This window comes from Engystomops pustulosus, chromosome 9 (assembly GCF_040894005.1).
Source record: "Engystomops pustulosus chromosome 9, aEngPut4.maternal, whole genome shotgun sequence".
Lineage (NCBI taxonomy): Eukaryota > Metazoa > Chordata > Amphibia > Anura > Leptodactylidae > Engystomops > Engystomops pustulosus.
The window spans coordinates 82418399-82441756 of record NC_092419.1 but is presented as its reverse complement, the minus strand read 5'-3'; the positions used below and the strand labels follow the sequence as shown (position 1 = coordinate 82441756).

The 23358-nt window shown below is 41.8% G+C and overlaps 1 long non-coding RNA gene across 1 annotated transcript in view; it reads right to left on the bottom strand.

Moving 5' to 3' along the window:
• Positions 1–249: 249 nt before the first annotated feature.
• Positions 250–23358, bottom strand: part of LOC140076537 (uncharacterized) — a 58608-nt gene continuing 35499 nt past the window's right edge. Inside the window, exons 2-3 of the long non-coding RNA XR_011849613.1 lie at positions 11684–11887; positions 250–311 (exon numbers count right to left, since the gene is read on the bottom strand). This is a non-coding gene — a long non-coding RNA (uncharacterized lncRNA). The remainder of the gene's footprint in view (positions 312–11683; positions 11888–23358) is intronic.

Sequence of the window (23358 nt, the reverse complement as noted above, 5' to 3'; positions counted from 1 at the left end):
ATTCTTATCACAAGTCTTCATCTTGCTCCTAGCAGAAGAATAGAAATGTATTGTTTACTTAGTAAAAAAAATATATGCTATAATAAGAAACTTACAGAATGAGCCAAGGGATATTACTGAGGTTAACAATGTCATCTTAATTCAATGTTTAGTAGATATGAAAATGGTTATTTGGTCCCGGTGAGAGTCATCTCATTTCAAATATTAATATTAAATAAATCATTACCGCAAGTTGCTAATAGGACAATGTCAGCATCTATCTTCTTTTATTCTATTAGGATTACGGGGTTGTCAGTTATCAGTCAATATGCCTGGAAAAAAATCAGGGTTAGGCCACAACACTCACAAAAAGGAGGTGAAGGATTCTCACAGCAATATTTTCCAAAGGAAATGCAGAGCACCAGAGATGGCGCCTAGAGGAACAGACATGCGGGCAGCACAGTGCCACTCATACAGGAAGAGACTGCGTTCCACCTCCCAGACTACAGAAACCAAATAAGTCTCCCTGGGGCTTTCAGGTACATGGGCTCCAAACTGTCGATGAGTGCAATGGTATTCTCTCCAGCTCAGTCAGAGGAAGAGCTCAGCATGCCACCAGATCAAGACCCCTCACTTCGTCAAAGAAGAACGAATCCAAGATGGACCCTGAGAAGGTGTACTTGAGTTGCACAACACCATGAAGTTGGTATAAGTAGATGGTAAGACTGGCATTGGGATATCCTCTCTCCCATATTTCCACAAAGTTTGAAACCCCATACCGAGTACTAATTGTGGACTTTCACTGGTATTGTTACTTCTACAAGTGTTATTCCATACAGTTATCACTGTTACAGTTGATGCTTTCTTATTTTCTTTGTTTATGAGGCTAGATATCTAATTGGTTCTATTCTTGTGTATCCACACAGCATAATTTCATATGCTATATAGACACTCAAGTAGTACACAATGTCTGAAAGTCAGAATACTCTTAGTTGCCCTGTGATTGTGTGGTAAATATGCACAAGGCAGATATTATATGTACCCAACAGAGGCATATTAGGAACAGGAAATCCCCCCCCCCCCATAAATTTTCTGACCCAGCATTCCCAAACATAATTTCTTCGTATAATAAGAAAAAAAGAGGTGTTCCAATGGCCTTTAAGCCAACCTTGGCGGTGTCTATATCATATCAGGAACTAGACTCACAGAGTAGATTCATCATAAAAGTCTGCACAATCAACAACCTACAGTACACGCTGGTCACGCTGTATGCCCCCTCCCCCCCCCCAAAAAAAAAGCAAAGAGGTTTCATTTTGAAGCTCCTGAAAAAAGTAGAAAAAATCGTAAAAGGAAGAACTGCTAAACTGTGGGCATTTTAACACTATCAATCACCCCAATATGTATCAATTCCCTAGCATGCTCTATAGCATTTACACTTAACTCAAGACTATGGGAGTGGTATCTATATGACATGAGTTCGTCATTCATCCGAAAAGGACTTTACATTCCACTCAGCTACGTTTAGTACCCACTCTAGAATGAATATGACATTGGTAAATAGGTTTCTTTTGGAAAAGGTAGTCTCTCCAGAGATATGATTTTATAAAGGGGTCAGACCACACACTAATAACAATTACTTTATCACCAAGCTTCTCATCCCAGGGGGACTTTAGTTGGAGAGCAAACCTTTCCCTTTTATCTCAAGAGGCCCAAGTTATGCAATTTGGATTAGCCATAAGATGTTTATTAGAGATAAGTTTATGAGGTTGGGAAGTCGCATTAAGAAAGAGAGGAAGAAAAAAGAGGAAAAAAGAAATAGTGAAAAAATGAGCAACATGCAGAAATCAAAAATAAATCTCGACCTGCATACACTTTACAGCAAGAGTAGAAAGAGAGAGCCTGCCCAACTTACTATTACATAAGTTTGCTTGCTCGTTGCAAAAGTCAGAGATGAGATTCTACGCTTGAGATCAAAGGGCAGGTTCTGTTTTAGCCAACATGCTTAAAATTAAGCTTCAAAAATCTAAAATTCCACATATTATCCAACCATAACGGAATACTGTCCCAAGAGTTTAACTTCACTAATGGAATAAGGCAAGGCTGTCGCCTTTCAGCATCCACCATTCAGTACTTTGGGGTACAAGTGAAACACCCTAGTGGATATACATATAATAAGCATTTTATAATAATAATTTTTTACCATTTTAACCTCAATAGAGAAAGAGTTTAAAGATTACTTGTCTCACCTTATTCATGGTTCGGACGTATTTCCAAATTTAAAATGATGGTGCTACCAAAATTTATTTAGAACCCTCCCAATAACTATACCTAACTCATTTTTACAAGAAATCCACAGTAAATTGGGTACACAAAATATTTAGACTGCTTTAAATTTTTCACTCTTTGTTTTATTGCAACCAATTAGTAAGATCAAAAAAGTTTTTTTCCTGCTCATTAACACTCAGCACTCCATCTTGACAGAAAAAAACTGAAATGTAGATAATTTTTCTAATTTATTAAACAAGAAATACAAACAAGAAATACTTTACATTCATTAACGCACCAGCTGTTCTACTCCTGCATTGGAGTTCAGTTGTGTTTAATTAAACTGATTTAATTAATCAGATTAAACTGAAAGGCACACACCTGTCTATATAAGACTTCACAGTTTATGTCAAAGAACATGAGAATCATGAGAGCTAAGGGCCTGCCCAAGGAGCTTAGACAGAATTGTGGCAAGGCACAAATCTGGGCAAAGTTACAAAAGAATTTCTGCAGGAATCAAGATTCCTAAGAGCACATTGGCCTCCATAATCCTTATGTGGAAGAAGTTTGGAAGGACTATAACTCTTCCTCGACCTGGCTGTTCCAACCAAACTAAGCATTCATGGGAGAAGAGCCGTGGTGAGAAGAACCTCAAGATCATTGTGGCTGAGCTCCAGAGATGTAGTAGGGAGATGGGAGAAAGTTCCATAAAGTCAACTATTACGGCAGCCCTCCACCAGTTGGGACTTTATGGCAGTGTCTGCAAACGGAAGCATCTGCTAATTGCAAGATGTATGGACGTCCACATACTGTTTTCAAAAAGACACATAATGGACTTCCAGACTATGAGAAATAAAATCCTCTGGTCTGAGATGAAGATTTAACTTTTTGGTTCTAATTCTAAGTGATATGAGTGGAGAAAACCAGGTACTGTTCATTACCCGCCAAATACAATCCCAACAGTGACACATAGTGGTGACAGCATCATGCTATGGGGGTGTTTATCAGCTGCAGGGACAGCATGACTGTTTTCAATTGAAGGAAAGATGAATGCAGCCAAGTACAGAGATAACCTGTATGAAAACCTCTGGACATCAGACTGAGCTGAAGGTTCACTTTCCACCAAGACAATGACCCTAAATACACAGCTAAAATAAAACAAAGCAGTGGTCTTAGAACAACTCTGTGTCCATTCTTGACTGGCCCAGCCATAACCCTGACCTAAATCCAACTGAGCATCTTTGGATAGAGTTGAAAATGGCTGTTCACCTACGTTCACCAGCCAACCTGAAAGAAAGAATGGTAGAGGATGCCCAAATCAAGGTGTGAAAAATTTGTTGTATTATTCCCAAGAAGACTCATTGCTGTACTAGCTCAAAATGTTTTTCTACTTTATACTGAGCAAAGGGTCTAAATACTTATGACCAAGTGATATTTCAGTTTTTCTTGTTTAATTAATTTGCAAAAATATCTACATTTCAGTTTTTTTCTGTCAAGATGGGATGCAGAGTGTACATCGATGAGCAAAAACAATACATGTTTTGATCTTAACAACTGGCTCCAATGAAACAAAGATTGCAAAATTTAAAGGGGTCTGAATACTTTCCGTACCCACTGTATATTAAGTAAATTTAATTGGACAGATATAAAACCTCGTACAGCTATGGAAATATTACTCAAGCAGGGAAGTATAGGTGACTTGGGTCTCCCATACTTGAAGTATTTTTACATTGCAGCTAACTTAGATAGGTTGCTACATTGGTGGAATCCCCCAAATGATAAAACATGGCGTACTGTCGAAAAGCATATGAACTTTTTTGCCCTTTTTATCAAACCCCTTGCAGCTGAGAGTAGGCGAGACAATAGTATAAGGGGCTTTGGATGTGGGGGTGTGGGGGACAAAATCTTATTATTTGTGAATGATATTTTACTTTTTCTCTCTGAATTAAACATTTCTGTTCCCGCTGTTATGGGAATTGTAGCTAAATTTTGCAAGATTTCTGGGTTGAAAATTAACTGTCAAAGTACACTCTGCTCCTTCTTGAGGATTTTGAGTTTCAATTGGAATAATTCAATAGGAATAAAAATTCTGATTCCTCAGGTTTGGGGGGGGGGATATTAAAAGTTTTGGTGAATTGAATTTTAACCCTCTTTTAAGACATGTAAAGGAAAAAAATGAACACATGGGCAAAAATCCCTCTTACCACTTCAAATAGAATACTGTAGCAGTTAATAAGATGACTCTGCTTCTGCAAATTCTGTATATTTTAAATCCATGTCCATTACGGATCAATATGAAATTCTTCGAAGCTATTGGTGCACTTATTAATCGGCTGATTTGGGGCAGGAAACGTGTAAAAATAAATTTGATACATCTCTGTACACTATCTAAGGTAGGGGGATTTTCGCTTCCAATTTTTTTTTTACATTTTTTGGCTGCACAATTTACATTTTTTTGCCATTTAGAGATTCTGAAATTTTCCTGGTATGATCACCCAACAAAAATTTTTGTTTTGTTTAGCAGTTTCTTTAAGGAATGTTGGCACCATTTAAAAAAGTGTTTTGGGATTACTAGTTTCACGAGTAATCCAACACAATGGGATAGCTGTAATTTAAATGAATTTTATTATTTTGAAGGATTTATTATCAACTAAATATGGTTTGGGGGGAAATATGTTTACTTTAAGAAACTATTGAAACTATTAAAATGGGAAGTGGAAATTGGAGGAGTGAGTGCAACCTGCTAGAAAGATATATTTAAAAATATTAATACTGTTTCTTTGAACAAGTCTCAAAGATTTGTGCAGTTTAATATCTTTAGTCTTTACTACTACCCTCTTTTGTTTAACAGGTTCTACAAAGATGCAGAGGTTAACTACAATAGAAATGGAGAAAGGGAAGCAGGATTTATTTACATATAATGGAACTGTCCTATTTTGATTGTTTTTTGTAGAAAGGTTTTTCATGAAATCAACACTCAAACTAGGATGGAACTCTCTTTCTTGATAGAAAACGCAATCTTGGGAGGGACAGTGGGCATCTCTCGGTCCACATTGTAGATTAATTTAATTAGGAAAGGTTAATTTTTGGCCAGGTTGCTCATTGTTCGAAACTAGAAGGTATTTGAGCCACCTTCATTTTTTGAAGTTGAGTGGAATTAAATCTTTTGAAAGGTTATGGTTTGTTCAGAACACCTCTTTAAGGAAAAGGGGGGAGTTGTGGGAATATTTATAGGCGTTGATTTTGAGGTTTTTTTATTTAGTTTTTTTCTCTCCTCTTGGCCAGGGTTGTGGGTAGGCGGGTTTTTAGGGAGAAATTGTAAGGATTATGGTTAAGCTATCGGTATGATGTAATTTTAATACCTGTAATATATTGGATATTGATTGTAATATATGTACAATAAAAGTATTGTCTATGTGTATGTTTTTACATATGTAAAAACTATAAAATACCATCCCAATTTACATCATTAAATACAACCAACATTGCATGGTCCCATCTTTAGACCTACTAATGCTGTGTTAACTGAAAAAATAAGCCAACGTGAAAACACCCATTGAGAACAATGGCTTTGTGAGGCATCCGTGGAAATATCTGAAGCATGGGTGAAAAACAACGCCAATTTGAAATAGCCCTGAGAACTCATTCCCCTTGACTTCTTGGAAATGGTGATGCTGGGAGCATGGAAAACTAAAGGGGTGACATTTTGTCAGGGGAGGATAGATCCTCTTATACGACACTGCAATCTGCATATAAGATTAAGCCTAATGATTTCTTTAAATACGTTCAGATTACAAGCTGAGACAATAAATCACCCATTCCTATGCTTGGGGATATGTAACAGTTAATAAAAGAGGATTTAGAGTAATGCTATTCAGAAAAGCAGTCGAAAAACGCTGTTTTGACTCATATATTGTTAAGATGTATTTCTCAACTAGGAAATAATTGCGTCCAGACTGAGATGGTATTTTACCCCATTAAGACTGCACCTTCTTTACCCCAATTCAGCTCCTTGATGGTGGCGCATTTACTGCAATAAAGGAACCTTGCTATTATCGTTATTTTCAGTGATTAAAGGGGTCGTCCGGCTGTCTGGCTGCCTGGGGGAGTTTTGAAAAAACAAAACTGTTTTCACCTCTGTCACTCCATATACCCCGCGCCGTTGTCTCGCAAGGCCTTGCCCCTGTTTGTTTACAGCGGCACAGAAGCTGTGTGAGTTCAGCTTCTGGATGACCGAGGTGACCGGTCATGCCCACCCGTCCCTATTTCCAGTGCTGTATCAGGCGCAGAGATATAGGGAAGGGTGGTCATGGCTGGCCACCTCAGCCATCCGGAAGCTGTGCTGAGTTCAGGGGCGCGGCGTTAAGGCAGTGCGGGATACCGGGTGTGACGGAGGAGGTGCGTACAGCTTCATTTTTAAAAAATCTGTCCCCAGCCAGTCCCCAATATAGTTGGTAAATGGTTAGCATTTCTTGATAGAGTGTGCAACAGTTCCAGGATCCAACCCCTCATACTTGTGTGAAAATAAAGGCTGTGAACAACACATGTTGTCATATTTGTTGACAATTTGGAGTTTATACACATTGAGAGCGTGTTATAGCACAATACAAACCGTGTCCATTACCTTTTTCCTGTCGTGTTTGATAAAGGTCCAGAGGGCCGAAACGTCATTGAACACTATTACAATAAACTCCAAATTGCACGTTGTGCACAGCCTTTATTTCCACTAAAGAATTTTATAAACAGTCGGACAACCACTTAAACCCACTTTGACAAGCAACTAACTGTATTATCTCAAAGCTTATAGGAGAGCAATTTGCATTGAAAGCAGCTATCATTCTATACCTGCTAGAGGTAACCACCATTCCAAATAAATTTAGAACCAAAGTCACTCACCTATTGATGGCCACTTAATTAGTCATCACTCAGGCACCTCACCGAAATGAGGTTTTGGCACAAGTTAATACAAATTGCACATATGAAAGAGCTTCCCTTAATTCTCAGCCCAATAGAATAGCTGGATCACCAGTCAATATTACCAGAAGTACACTTAAGGTGATCAGCTTAATGTCATCATTTTGTATCTCTTTATTTTTTTATGTGTATAGTATGTCCGTTAGTATGTCCGAGAAGTTATATGGCAACAACTGACATTGTGTGTGCACCTTAAACTGGGCTGAGAAGGACAGTTTAGTTTAGAAAAATAACTTTGTGTTGACTTTAAGTACTCCTACAGACTACCTAATTTTTAATGTTTGCCTTTTATAAATCTTGAAGATGTAACCTAAGGGGGTTATGTACTGCATGTGTGGACATGCTCCATGTGCATTTCGTGATGCCTGGTATCCTGTTATTTTCTTTAAAAAATTTTTTTTTTTTTTTTTTAAAGTAGCACAGTGTTAAAAGAAAACAGACCTTTTTCTAATCCTGGATTTGCAAAACCCAACAGAAACCCAAAGAAATATTAATTCAGCATGCTGAAATCTTTTTGGACCTTTAATACATAGCATTATATTACCTTTTCTCATGATCTACTGGTTTCCAGAATTCTGCGGTATATTCCGGCCTAAATCTGAAGAACATTGCATATTTTTGGAGTCTCTATTACAGGATCTGATACAAACTGAGGCAGGCCGATTACATATTAATAGGGTCAATCCAAAGACAGAGCTCTTAACATTGTATGGTCATATTATAAAAAGTGTCCAAATTAGCATATAATAAGAAAAATATGTTCGAGGCCAGGTAATATACTGCTATAAAGTCTACATTTCTTCTAGGCTTACAATGGTGTCCTTTTCTTTTCTCTATAATTTCTCCACATAATGTATTCTCATTTTATTTATTTAAACTGGCTTCTGAATCCAGCGCCTTAAAGGCAGAGGACCAGCAGCCTGTTTGCCAGATGGGATTTTACAACATCTCATCACCTGCTAGTCTAGACAGCATTATTATAAGAACATGTTTCTATATAATGATTGACATCACTGCTGTAATTCTTTCTGAATCTAGGCAGTTTTAGCAAAATAAAAAATCACATCCTTTAGTTCCAGTCTGCATAATCTTAAAGTTTATACTGGTAAAGCATTTGGCATTCCTCCTCACTCTTAACATCCTATAGAAATGTGAAGGACCCATGTGCCTCCGTCTGCCTCTCTGCCTCACTTACCTCTCCGTGTTCCAGCAGCATCTCCTGCGGCTTGGCGGGCATGTCCCCATCTCCTAGGGTGCGCACGCACCGCCTCTGTAAAATTTAAAGGGCCAGTGCGTTGCTAATTGGTGCTGGCCGGCTGCCAATTCTGTTAAATATCCTGCCCCTTTATGTGTCCCCTGCTAGATCTTTGTGCTCCTATGCCTGAGAGAAAGCTGTGTTCTATGCCCTTTGTGATTATTTCCCGTTGTGAACTCCCGTTTCTGGCTTCACTCCTGTGCTGCCTGTCCTGACCTACAGCTGCATCCCCGACTCTGATCCTGTGCTGCCTGTCTCGATCTCCTGCCTGTCCCCAACCACGCTTTTGCATTACAACTCTGCACTATGCCTTGGCCCAACCAGGGGCGTAACTAGGAGAGGCTGGGCCCCATAGCAGATTTCTGCATGGGGCCCCCCTTCCCCTTAAAATATATATATATGGCAGGCACACGTCGGGCGCGCTGGAGAGGAGGAGAGGTGAGTGCAGCTCACCCCTCCCCTCTCCATAGAGAATAGAGCCGCATGGTCGTTCTTACGGCCATAGATTGAGCACGCTCTATCTCTTTTGCTCAAAACAGTGAGTACTCGTTGTGCTCACCGTACCGAGCCCAGGCGTATAGAAACTTATGGGGGAAGTATATCCGGCAGCAAATCTGCGGCCAGATATACGTCCCCCATATGTTCTTGGGAAGGTACCCCTATACAGACATGTTTATACAATTACACACTGATATATACACACCTTTATATACACACATAAAGTTCTACTCTCGTATACTCACACCCTTATACATACAAGCATTCACTTATACACACATTTATGCACTCCTATACATTTATACACTAATACACAGAGTATATACAAACTCATACAGTATACACATTATATACATATAATACATTTACAATACACACACACACATATATATATATAAATATATATATACATATATACACAAATACAGTATACACTGACCATATATACACATACATGCAGGATAAAAACACCATATACACACATGCTGAATATACATACAGAATATACACATACATTCAGTATATACAGCATACATACAAAAACACACATCATATATGTATATATATGCTAATATAAAAACATGCATGTAAAAATACAGTATTTGCTTCAATGCATTTATACACAGTATATACATGTATACATAGTAGATGCATATATACACATATACATAGGATTTACTTATATATATATACGAAATATGCATAAACAGTATATATATATATATATTTATGTATACACAGTATATGTACAATATATACACATATACACAGTATATACACACATATACACACTATATATACAATATATACACATATACACACATATACACAGTATATATACACATATACACACATATACACAGTATATATACACATATACACACATATACACAGTATATATACACACATATACACAGTATATATACACATATACACACATATACACACATATACACAGTATATACACACATATACACACATATACACAGTATATATACACATATACACACATATACACAGTATATATACACATATACACACATATACACACATATACACAGTATATACACACATATACACACATATACACACATATACACACATATACACAGTATATATACACATATACACACATATACACAGTATATATACACATATACACATTATATACACACATATTCACAGTATATATGCAATATATACACATATACACACATATACACAGTATATATACAATATATACACATATACACAGTATATATATAATATATACACATATACACAGTATATATACAATATACACACATATACACAGTATATATACAATATACACACATATACACAGTATATATACAATATATACACATATACACAGTATATACACACATATACACAGTATATATACAAATACACAGTATATATACAAATACACAGTATATACACACATATACACAGTATATATACAATATATACACATATACACAGTATATATACAATATATACACATATACACAGTATATATACAATATATACACATATACACAGTATATACACACATATACACAGTATATATACAATATATACACACATATACACAGTATATACACAATATATACACATATACACAGTATATACACATATACACTGTATATACACTGTATATACACATACACTGTATATACATATGTACACAGTATATGCATATAAATACATATATACATACAGATAAATACATATATACATACAGATAAATACATCTGTATATACTTACCTTTTAGGAAGTTTGGGAGCTGTATGGGTGTTCAGGCAGGTGTTCAGGTGGGTGTCCAGATGCATTCAGACGGCGGGGGGGGGGGGCGAGCGGGGGAAGGGGGGGCGCGAGCGGGGGGGGGGGGCGAGCGGGGGAAGGGGGGGGCAGAGAATCAACTGTGCCGCCCTGCAGGCTGATGAGCGGGCAGGTCAGGGAGATGAGGGGGGCGGGTCAGAGAGGTGGCTGGGGACCGGGTCAAGGATATGAGCAGGCAGGGATCCCGGAAAGAGGTGGATGGGTGGGCGGCCGGGCTCAGGAGACGTGTAGATGCACAGAGAGGGAGGGGCCCGGGGGCACGATCCGGCACTGCAGCCCCGGACCACTTACCCCAGGCCGTGGCAAAGCACTGCAGGGAGCGTGCATCCCCGGGCCCCTGAACCTCACGGGCCCCGTATCAACCGCTACGGCTGCTACGGCGGTAGTTACGCCACTGGGCCCAACCACGGACAAAGTTGCGCCAATGGAGCGACCTGTTGGTACAACGCTGCAGCAAATCAAAGCCACTTTACAGCGGGCTCTGGTGAAAACTGGGAAAAACTTAGACTCTGCACCCAGGTTTTGGCTTACGTCATCATCCGGGGTGGTCCAGTGGGTCCACTACCCCTGGTGCCTTAAATTTACGAAAGCAATGAAAGTCTCAATTGCACAGGAATTAACAAATGCATAAACTCTCTTTTCTTACACAATCCCAAATACACAACTCAACATTACATGAAGCTATAGATACAGGATCACACAAATTTTGTTGTTGAGCAAACCAAATTTTCAATTTAATAGTTCTCAAGAATAGGGCCAATTCAGCCTCAAATTTTTCAGCCTCAAATTGGACAAAACAAATGTCTAACATTTGACATTAGTAATTCTGATTGTGACTGAGACAATGAATATAAAGATATATTTACCGTTAGGGTAGCTTGTGGGGTATTCATTTTTTCTCTTGAGACACTCAATGGTTTGCCACTCCATGTTTTCAGACTGTTTTCCACATCGCCTCCCGCCACGCCGGGTTTTTCTCCTCCTCCTCGACTCTTACTTTTTATCAGTCTTGTCATTCCTCGATTGCAGTTGTTGTTTTGTCATTTCTTTGGATTCCTCTGGGGACATTGCTAGATGTATCACATAATTTAGGTGTTAATATTCAATATTACACACTTTCAGAAAGACAGGACAAATAGGAGATGAGGTGGTGTATGTCTGTATGTCAGAAGAGACTTAAAAGCAATTGTGAATAAGAGTCAATGAAGAGTGTGAGGGGGCTGAAGCTTTGTGGGTTGAAATTCAAAGTCAGGAGAGCTTGGAGAAAATTATTTTTGGTGTAATTTATAGACTCCCCCCCCCCCCATCAATGTCTCTGAGGAAAAAGAGGGTCACTTATATAAACAGATGGAGCGGGCTGCACAGGAAGTACAGTAGTGATTATGGGAGACTTTAACTTTCCATATATTAATTGGGGTTAGGGTTCTCCAACTGTAAAAGGGAGACAGTTTATAAACTTTACGCAGGATAGTTTTAAGGTACAGCTTGTAGAAGATCCCACAAGAGGTGAATTGGTAATTTCGAACAATGCGGAATCAGTCCAGGAATCCCTTTCTGGGGAACAGTGATCATAACATAAATATTTTCCTCTTAAACTGCGAAAAAACATGCGAGAAAATCAAAAACATTGAATTTTAAGAAGGCTAATTTCCAGAAATTCCCATGTGCACTACAGCTTATAGAGTGGGATCAGATACTGTCACAGGATGATACTGATGTTAAATGGGAGATATTCAAATCTGTACTGGGTCATTTACTTCTAAATTTATTCCTATAGACAACAAGTATAGACAGGCTAGATTACAACCCGCGTGGCTTACAGCTTCAGTTAGAAGGGCAATTAATGATAAAAAGAGGGCATTCAAAAAATATACATCTCATGGGTCAACTGGACTGGATGTAGACATGATCCAATTTAAGCTCAATGAAACCAATGTATACAAGGCTCCTGGAGCAGATGAACTTAAAGAACTCAGTTCTGTTATTGCCTTGCCTTTCCCTAATGACTTCTATAGTGCCAAGTGACTGGCACAAAGCAAACTTGGTGCCAATATTTAAAAAGGCTCTAGAACTTCACTAGGCAATTACAGGCCTGTAAGCTTAACTTCCATTGTGGGGAAAAAATCGGAAGGGTTACTAAAAGACTATATACTGGAGTATGTGACATCAAATAGTATAATAGGTGACAACCAGCATGGGTTTACTAAGGATAGAGGTTGTCAGAGTAATAATAATTCCTTTATTTATATAGTTATAAGTGGTGTACCCAAGTTTTCTGTGCTTGGCCCACTACTATTTAATTTAATTAGTAATGATATAGAGGTTGAAATTAATAGCACTGTGTAGGGTTGCACTGATGCCAGAATTTTGAGTGCAATACGATACCAAGAAAAGTATTGCGATACTCGATACTGATACAATACTTTCAAGAAAGAAAAAAAGTAATCTGAATGTTTAGGGTGCGGTCACATGGGGCATTTACATTGTGTTTAAAATTGCAATTCAAACGTCTGGGGGTGGGCTCAGTCTGATCGAATTTGCATTTCCTTTGAAACACATGCGATCAGTAATGGTCAACCAGTGATTTGCCAGGAGAAGCTTTAGTGCTTTATGACAGTGTAGTAAATCCATTGTAAAGGCTGTCCTGGGAATGTTGATATAAAATACTATACTAAAGAGTATAATTTAGGGCTCATGTAATCACTCATTTTTGATGTCTGGGTGCTATCCTTTTTTTGCAGATGGCAAACGGACCCACTGTTTCCTATGGGTCTATTCTCTCACACATACCAGAGCAGTGTGAGAGATCAGTGATGTCCTGTGGGTGATGATTATTTACTTCTTTCCTACGTGCCAGGCAATGTAACTTGTGCTAAGTTATTTGTTAGTTTGGTATTAAACATATGTACAAATTTTATGTTATCCTACATTACTAATAAGTATGGTATTCTTGTATACACAGTCATACACATTTTTATTTCTGAATATAAAAAGATAGCAGGCACCAAGCAATAGATAAAAATGTTAAACCATCTACTTAATTTAATTTTTTTCCTTTTAACTATCGTATATACTTGAGTATAAGCCAACCTAAGTATAAGCCGAGGCCCCTAATTTTACCACACAATCCTGGGAAAACCTATTTACTCAAATATAAGCCGAGGGTGGGAAATGCATTGGTCACAGCCTCCCCAGTATATAGCCTGCCAGACCCTGCCTCAAAGTATATAGCCAGCACCTGCCCCCCTGTATATAGCCAGCCCCCTGCCGCACTATATAGCCAGCCCCATGCTCCAGTATATAGCCAGCAGCAGGGGAAGCCAGAAAGGTGAGTTTGGGTATAAGCCGAGTTTGGGTTTTCAGCACATTTTTTTGTGCTGAAAAACTAGGCTTATACTCGAGTATATATGGTAAATAAAAACATTAGCTTCTCTGTACTTGGAGGACTGGAACCTATCTTTTGATATTCATCTCGTAAAAATTTTGCTAAGGAAAGTAAGAGTAATTCCAAATCTCAATCACAAATTATTTTTCAAATATATAAATAATGATAAAATAAAAAACTGAAAGTGTGGGCTCTCTGAAAAATAACCTGGGTGTCAAGGTGGAGGTAGATTAGAATTCTGCATTAAATGTTGGCTGTTTTTACGCTGTAGATTCAGTGTTTCATAGAGTAGAGACGAGATGAGTAGATGAGTAAGAACTAGAGATGAGCGAACACAAAAATGCTCGGGTACTCGTTATTCGAGACGAACTTTTCCCGATGCTCGAGTGCTCGTCTCGAATAACGAACCCCATTGAAGTCAATGGGAGACTCGAGCATTTTTCAAGGGGACCAAGGCTCTGCACAGGGAAGCTTGGCCAAACACCTGGGAACCTCAGAAAAGGATGGAAACACCACGGAAATGGACAGGAAACAGCAGGGGCAGCATGCATGGATGCCTCTGAGGCTGCCTAATCGCACCATTATGCCAAAATTATGGGCAACAGCATGGCCATGACAGAGTGACAGAATGAAGCTAGATAGCATCTAAAACATCCAATAATTGACCCTGACACTATAGGGGACGGCATGCAGAGGCAGCGGCAGCAGGCTAGAGAGTGGCATGGCGACATACCCTAATTGGACTCAGGCTTCAAACCAATGGGTGTCAGAGAGGAACCAAAGGAGGTGAGCAAGAAGCGCTCAAATAATATCGGTACATGATAAAAGTTTGCCAGTATATTTTGTGGATTACACAGCAGGGTGGCGACAAAGTTAACATGGAAGCCATGAAAACAACCCAAAATTCTGCCTGACACAGCTCGTTTGATAAGGGGACCATGTATGCTTACAGTTCATGCCAGTAGCTGCACTGGCTGCCAGTCTCCTTTCGAATACAGTTTAAAATAATAACCCTCATCCATAAAGCTCTGTATAATGCTGCACCCCCCTACCTCTCCTCTCTTATCTCAGTCTATCGCCCAACCCGTGCTCTTAGATCCGCCAGTGATCTTAGATTAACCTCTACCCTAGTGCGGACCTCCCACTCGCGTCTCCAAGACTTCTCTAGAGCTGCACCAATTCTATGGAATGCTCTGCCCCGGACTATCAGACTAATACCTAACCTCCAAAGTTTCAAACGTGCTCTTAAAACCCATTTCTTTAGGCAAGCCTATAACACTCATTAACTGCATGAAGTTTTAACTCTTCTACTAACCCGTCCTGTGTCGTCCTCCCATCTGTTATCCAGCAACCAACAGGCACCAGACTTCTCTGCAGTCCCATTCACCCTGGACCTGGTATATAAGATGACGGCTGAGTGGTTCAAGCGACAGCAATTCCATTTATTATATTTTTTTCTATTCCCTAAGAAGAATGGCTTGACCATTAAATATTCTTTTACCTCGTGTTACCCCATCATCTTCATAAACCGTAAGCTCTGGCGAGCAGGGACCTCACTCCTGTTGTTCCATACAAATGTTGTGCTCTGTTACATTACATTTGTATTTGTTTCCTATGATTTGTAAAGCGCTACAGAATATGATGACGCTATATAAATAAAGATTATTATTATTATTATTATGGAGGCAGTGAACTAGTAGTAGATTAAAGGTGCTGCAACTATGTTAGTTGGATCTTGGGATGGAGCTGGCGCTCTGCAGCCAGGCGAGCTTTCGCCAATCCAAGCCCCTGTCTCTAGGCTACTCCCCAAACAGCACTTCTAAGAACCTTTTGTATAAGATCAAGTGTAGTAGCGTTCTTATAAGTTTAGGATATGGCGGGTGAGGGGAATGTAAACAGATGCGCAAGAAGCGCTGAAATAATATCCCTAAATGGTAAAAGTTTGCAAGTATATTTTGTGGATTACACAGCAGGGTGGCGACAAAGTTAACAACTTTGATGTGGAATCCATGAAAACAACCCAAATTTCTGCCTGACACACCTCGTTTGATAAAGGGACGATGTATGGAGGCAGCTATATGGACGACTTTTGGAGGTAGCAATGGAGACAACGTGTGGAGGCTGCTATGGAGACAATTTAATTTGGATAGTGCCTGTATGTGGCAGTCCCAAACATTTTTCAAACCAGAGGAGCAGGTAGGTGGCCCTCCAGTAAAATGGAATAGATTGAGTGCCTGTATGTGGCAGTCCCAAACATTTTTCAAACCAGAGGAGCAGGTAGGTGGCCCTCCAGTAAAATGGAATAGATTGAGTGCCTGTATGTGGCAGTCCCAAACATTTTTCAAACCAGAGGAGCAGGTAGGTGGCCCTCCAGTAAAATGGAATAGATTGAGTGCCTGTATGTGGCAGTCCCAAAAATTTTTTAAAACAGAGGACCGGGTAGGTGGCCCTCCAGAAAAATGGAATAGATTGAGTGCCTGTATGTGGCACTCACAAAAATTGTTTCAAACAGAGGACCGGGTAGGTGGCCCTCCAGAAAAATTAAATGCATGAAGTACTATAGCAAGAGCCAGTGGGCCCTGTCAAAAAATAGCCATTTTCCTCTGCTTTACTGTACAAAGAGGAGGAGAAGGAGGAAAATGAGGAGGAGGAGGAGTGGATCAATTATTCAGGTTGAGCTTCCTTCACCTGGTGGAGATTGGAAATTCTGAGAAATCCAGCCTTTATTCATTTTAATAAGCGTCAGCCTGTCAGCGCTGTCAGTCGACAGGCGTGTACGCTTATCGGTGATGATGCCACCAGCTGCACTGAAAACCCGCTCGGACAAGACGCTAGCGGCAGGGCAGGCAAGAACCTCCAAGGCGTACAGCGCCAGTTCGTGCCACATGTCCAGCTTTGAAACCCAGTAGTTGTAGGGAGCTGTGTGATCATTTAGGACGATGGTATGGTCAGCTACGTACTCCCTCACCATCTTTCTGTAAAGATCAGCCCTACTCTGCCGAGACTGGGGACAGGTGACAGTGTCTTGCTGGGGTGACATAAAGCTGGCAAAAGCCTTGTAAAGCGTACCCTTGCCAGTGCTGGACAAGCTGCCTGCTCGCCTACTCTCCCTCGCTACTTGTCCCGCAGAACTACGCACTCTGCCGCTAGCGCTGTCAGAAGGGAAATACTGTTTCAGCTTGTGCACCAGGGCCTGCTGGTATTCATGCATTCTCACACTCCTTTCCTCTGCAGGGATGAGAGTGGGAAGATTTTGCTTGTACCGTGGGTCCAGGAGAGTGAACACCCAGTAATCGGTGCTGGAATAAATTCTTTGAACGCGAGGGTCACGGGATAGGCAGCCTAGCATGAAATCTGCCATATGCGCCAGAGTACCAACGCGTAAGAATTCACTCCCCTCACTGGCCTGACTGTCCATTTCCTCCTCCTCCAACTCCTCCAACTCCTCTTCTTCTGCCCATACACGCTGAACAGTGAAGGACTCAACAATGGTCCCCTCTTGTGTCTCGCCAACATTCTCCTCCGCTTCCTCCTCATCCTCCTCCACCTCCACCTCCTCCGATATGCGCTGAGAAACAGACCTGAGGGTGCTTTGGCTATCAACAAGGGAATATTCTTCCCCTGTCTCTTGTGACGAGCGCAAAGCTTCCGACTTCATGCTGACCAGAGAGTTTTTCAACAGGCCAAGCAGCGGGATGGTGAGGCTGATGATGGCAGCATCGCCACTGACCATCTGTGTTGACTCCTCAAAGTTACTCAGCACCTGACAGATATCAGACATCCACGTCCACTCCTCATTGTAGACTTGAGGAAGCTGACTGACCTGACTACCAGTTCTGGTGGAAGTTGACATCTGGCAGTCTACAATCGCTCTGCGCTGCTGGTAAACTCTGGATAACATGGTCAGTGTTGAATTCCACCTCGTGGGCACGTCGCACAACAGTCGGTGAGCGGGCAGTTGGAGGCGGCGCTGCGCTGCCCTGAGAGTGGCAGCATCTGGGCTGGACTTCCTGAAATGCGCACAGATGCGGTGCACCTTCGTGAGCAAATCAGACAGATTGGGGTATGTCTTGAGGAAACGCTGAACTATCAGATTTAACACGTGGGCCAGGCATGGCACATGTGTCAGTCTGCCGAGTTGCAGAGCCGCCACCAGGTTACGGCCGTTGTCACACACAACCATTCCCGGCTTGAATGGTTCAGCGGTGCCAGCCACAGATCAGTCTGCGCCGTGATGCCCTGTAATAGCTCTTGGGCGGTGTGCCTTTTGTCGCCTAGGCTCAGCAGTTTGAGCACCGCCTGCTGTCGCTTAGCGACGGCACTGCTGCTGTGCCTAGAGCTACCGACTGATGGCGCCGTGCCCACGGATGGTAGTTCGGAGGAGGAGGTGGAGGAGGGGTGGGAGGAGGAGGAGGCATAGTAGGCCTGAAACACCTGGACCGAGGTAGGCCCCGCAATCCTCGGCGTCGGCAGTATATGAGCAGCCCCAGGGTCAGACTCGGTCCCAGCCTCCACCAAGTTAACCCAATGTGCCGTCAGCGATATATAGTGGCCCTGCCCGGCAGCACTCGTCCACGTGTCCGTGGTCAGGTGGACCTTGTCAGAAACGGCGTTGGTCAGGGCACGGATGATGTTGTCTGACACGTGCTGGTGCAGGGCTGGGACGGCACATCGGGAAAAGTAGTGGCGGCTGGGGACCGAATACCGAGGGGCGGCCGCCGCCATGAGGTTGCGAAAGGCCTCGGTCTCTACTAGCCTATAGGGCAGCATCTCCAGGCTAAGCAATCTGGAGATGTGCACATTAAGGGCTTGGGCGTGCGGGTGGGTTGCACTATATTTGCGTTTCCGCTCCAGCGTCTGGGGTATTTAGAGCTGAACGCTGGTGGATGCTGTGGAGGATCGTGGAGGCGACGATGGGGTTTTTGTGGCAGGGTCCTGGGCAGGGGGCTGACTAGCAGCTGACACAGGGGAAGGAGCAGTGGTGTGCACGGCCGGAGGTGAACGGGCTTGTTGCCACTGAGTGGGGTGTTTAGCATTCATATGCCTGCGCATACTGGTGGTAGTTAAGCTAGTAGTGGTGGAACCCCTGCTGAGCCTGGTTTGGCAAATGTTGCACACCACAGTCCGTCGGTCATCCGGTGTTTCCTTAAAGAACCTCCAGACTTCTGAAGATCTAGCCCTCGCCGCAAGAGCCCTCGCCACGGGAGCTTCACTAGTTGACACATTTGGCGCTGATGCACCAGCTCTGGCCCTGCCTCTCCGTCTGGCCCCACCACTGCCTCTTCCAACCTGTTCTGGTCGAGGACTCTCCTCCGTCTCAGAAGCACTGTGTTCACCCGGCCTCTCAACCCAGCTTGGGTCTGTCACCTCATCATCCTCCGAGCCCTCAGTCTGCTCCCCCCTCGGACTTCCTGCCCTGACAACAACTTCCCCACTGTCTGACAACCGTGTCTCCTCATCGTCGGACACCTCTTTACACACTTCCACTACGTCAAGAAGGTCATCATCACCCACAGACTGTGACTGGTGGAAAACCTGGGCATCGGAAAATTGCTCAGCAGCAACCGGACAAGTGGTTTGTGACTGTGGGAAGGGTCCAGAAAACAGTTCCTCAGAGTATGCCGGTTCAAATGCCAAATTTTCCTGGGAGGGGGCAGACTGGGGGGGAGGAGGCTGAGGTGCAGGAGCTGGAGGAGTGGCGATTTCGGTGACATGGGTGGACTGCGTGGAAGACTGACTGGTGGTGGACAAATTGCTCGAAGCATTGTCAGCAATCCACGACATCACCTGTTCGCACTGTTCTGGCCTCAACAGTGCTCTACCACGAGTCCCAGTAACTTCAGACATGAACCTAGGGAGTGTAGCTCTGCGGCGTTCCCCTGCTCCCTCATCAGCAGGTGGTGTCTCACCCCGCCCAGGACCACGGCCTCTGACCCCTGCAGTAGTTGGACGCCCACGTCCCCGCCCTCGTCTTCTACCCCTAGCCCTCGGGTTAAACATTTTTAAAATGAGAGTTATAACTTTTTTTTTTTTTAACTTTTTTTGGGGTTTTTTTTGTGTTTTTTGTTTTTTTTTGTGTTTTTTGTTTTTTTTTGTGTTTTTTGTTTTTTTTTGAGTTTTTAAAACCAAACAATGCTATCCTATTGCTATGGCTATTTTCTAGCCAAGTATCAAAGCACACTACTATACCAGATGAGATGACACTGAGTTAGTGCCTAATTGAAATCCAACCCCTACTAAATTTTCCCACTTCGGTCTTTGCTATGGATATGTGCGTCACTAAGCGCAGAACACAGCAGTCGCAAGTCTCACTACAAATTGCTCAGAATTGGCTAGTACATGCACTGCAGAAAGTACAGCCACCAGCAGATCAACCAGAAATCAAATATATAGAACGCTACTGTAGGCGTAAGTAAGCTCTTTGTATTCTCCTATGGCTATTTTCTAGCCAAGTATCAAAGCACACTACTATGCCAGATGAGATGACACTGAGTTAGTGCCTAATTGAAATCCAACCCCTACTAAATTTTCCCACTTCGGTCTTTGCTATGGATATGTGCGTCACTAAGCGCAGAACACAGCGGTCGCAAGTCTCACTACAAATTGCTCAGAATTGGCTAGTACATGCACTGCAGAAAGTACAGCCACCAGCAGATCAACCAGAAATCAAATATATAGAACGCTACTGTAGGCGTAAGTAAGCTCTTTGTATTCTCCTATGGCTATTTTCTAGCCAAGTATCAAAGCACACTACTATGCCAGATGAGATGACACTGAGTTAGTGCCTAATTGAAATCCAACCCCTACTAAATTTTCCCACTTCGGTCTTTGCTATGGATATGTGCGTCACTAAGCGCAGAACACAGCGGTCGCAAGTCTCACTACAAATTGCTCAGAATTGGCTAGTACATGCACTGCAGAAAGTACAGCCACCAGCAGATCAACCAGAAATCAAATATATAGAACGCTACTGTAGGCGTAAGTAAGCTCTTTGTATTCTCCTATGGCTATTTTCTAGCCAAGTATCAAAGCACACTACTATGCCAGATGAGATGACACTGAGTTAGTGCCTAATTGAAATCCAACCCCTACTAAATTTTCCCACTTCGGTCTTTGCTATGGATATGTGCGTCACTAAGCGCAGAACACAGCGGTCGCAAGTCTCACTACAAATTGCTCAGAATTGGCTAGTACATGCACTGCAGAAAGTACAGCCACCAGCAGATCAACCAGAAATCAAATATATAGAACGCTACTGTAGGCGTAAGTAAGCTCTTTGTATTCTCCTATGGCTATTTTCTAGCCAAGTATCAAAGCACACTACTATGCCAGATGAGATGACACTGAGTTAGTGCCTAATTGAAATCCAACCCCTACTAAATTTTCCCACTTCGGTCTTTGCTATGGATATGTGTGCCACTAAGAGCTAAACACAACGGTAGCAAGTCCCCCTGCTAATTCCTCACAAAATGGTACTAGATGCAAATTAAAATAAAAAAAGTAGAACGTTATTGTAGCCCTAAGAAGGGCTGTTGGGTTCTTTGAGAATCACTCCTGCCTAACAGTAAGCTAATAGAACACCCTAACGCTTTCCCTGACCAGCAGCAGCTCTCTCCCTAGCGGCATCCAGACACAGAATGATCCGAGCAGCGCGGGCAGCGGCTAGTCTATCCCAGGGTCACCTGATCTGGCCAGCCAACCACTGCTATCGACGTGTAAGGGTACCACGTCATGCTGGGTGGAGTGCAGAGTCTCCTGGCTTGTGATTGGCTCTGTTTCTGGCCGCCAAAAAGCAAAACGGCGGGAGCTGCCATTTTCTCGAGCGGGCGAAGTATTCGTCCGAGCAACGAGCAGTTTCGAGTACCCTAATGCTCGACCGAGCATCAAGCTCGGACGAGCATGTTCGCTCATCTCTAGTAAGAACGATTTCCTGTTTCTTTTTTTTTTTTTTAATACAAGTAGCTAGAACTTTTCATTCTAGCATCAAACAATCATAATTGCATTATAGTTTACTGTCCCCTTTCATCTTCAAGTGAATGATCCAGAATAATTATAAATCTGAACGCTACGTTAAATACTCATACAATATCATAGCAGGGTCTCATAGAGTTCACTAAATGTGTTCATTATTCACATGGAAACCATAGCCTGCATTTAGCTACATGTTGTCACAAAGAGAGAAAATGTAAGCAGCCGCAGGATTGTCAGGCCCGCATTAGCCAGTACATTGGGCTAACATTCCTGCACTTGGGACTGATGCCATTGGTCCATTAATGTTCAGCAACATGACTGGAATGTAGATCCATTCCTCTGAAAGACTCTCTGGGCTAAACTAAGCATTAAAAGTTTATGTGTGTGATTCTGACATTCGGGTGTGAAGGAGGTACAGTAAATAAGGGTTATGATCGGTGTACAACTGATGTAAATGTGGGCAGAGAATATATTTAGCTCATGAACACTTGTGCACTTTGAAAAGCAATTCGGCCCCCAATGAAATCTAATGCTTGTGCACATTATATTACCTCTTATTGGATTAACTGGATATACAGTATATTAGCGAGTCGGTTATTACATAGGTGACCTAAGGCCATAAAAGTTTATGTGAAATATCCAGGGAAGTAGTTTACAAGTATTCTATGCGGACACAAGATGTGAGCTTTTACAATGTGTAGGGATTAGTATTCAAAGTGTGAATAACAGAGCTGGAAAGGACATCTGTTATGTTTTTAGTGAAGAAAGTAAGTAGACTTCAATTTAATTAATGCAAAATATGGAAGCATATGAGCAGTGCCAACAGTCTCGCTGAACATAATCATTAAAAAAGAGGCTGCTGCCAAATACTGTAACAAGTTTCAAATAAAGAAAATCCATTCTTTTTCAAAGAGTTTGGCTGTTTTTCAAGTCATTTTGACAAATGCCCTACACAAAGTTATCCCACTCCAAGCCTCCCCATGTTCATGGTGGCCATGTAAACAAATTGCACCATCTAATAGGATCCAAGATGGCAGCATCGCCTCCTTTCTTATCTATTGCTAACTTTTGCATCTGCTCTCTTTATGGCTGGCAAACATCCATTTACAGATCTCACCTACTACCAGAAAAGCAATAGATACACTCAAAAAAAGTTATGTTTTTGGATAGTCAGAATACCTTGTT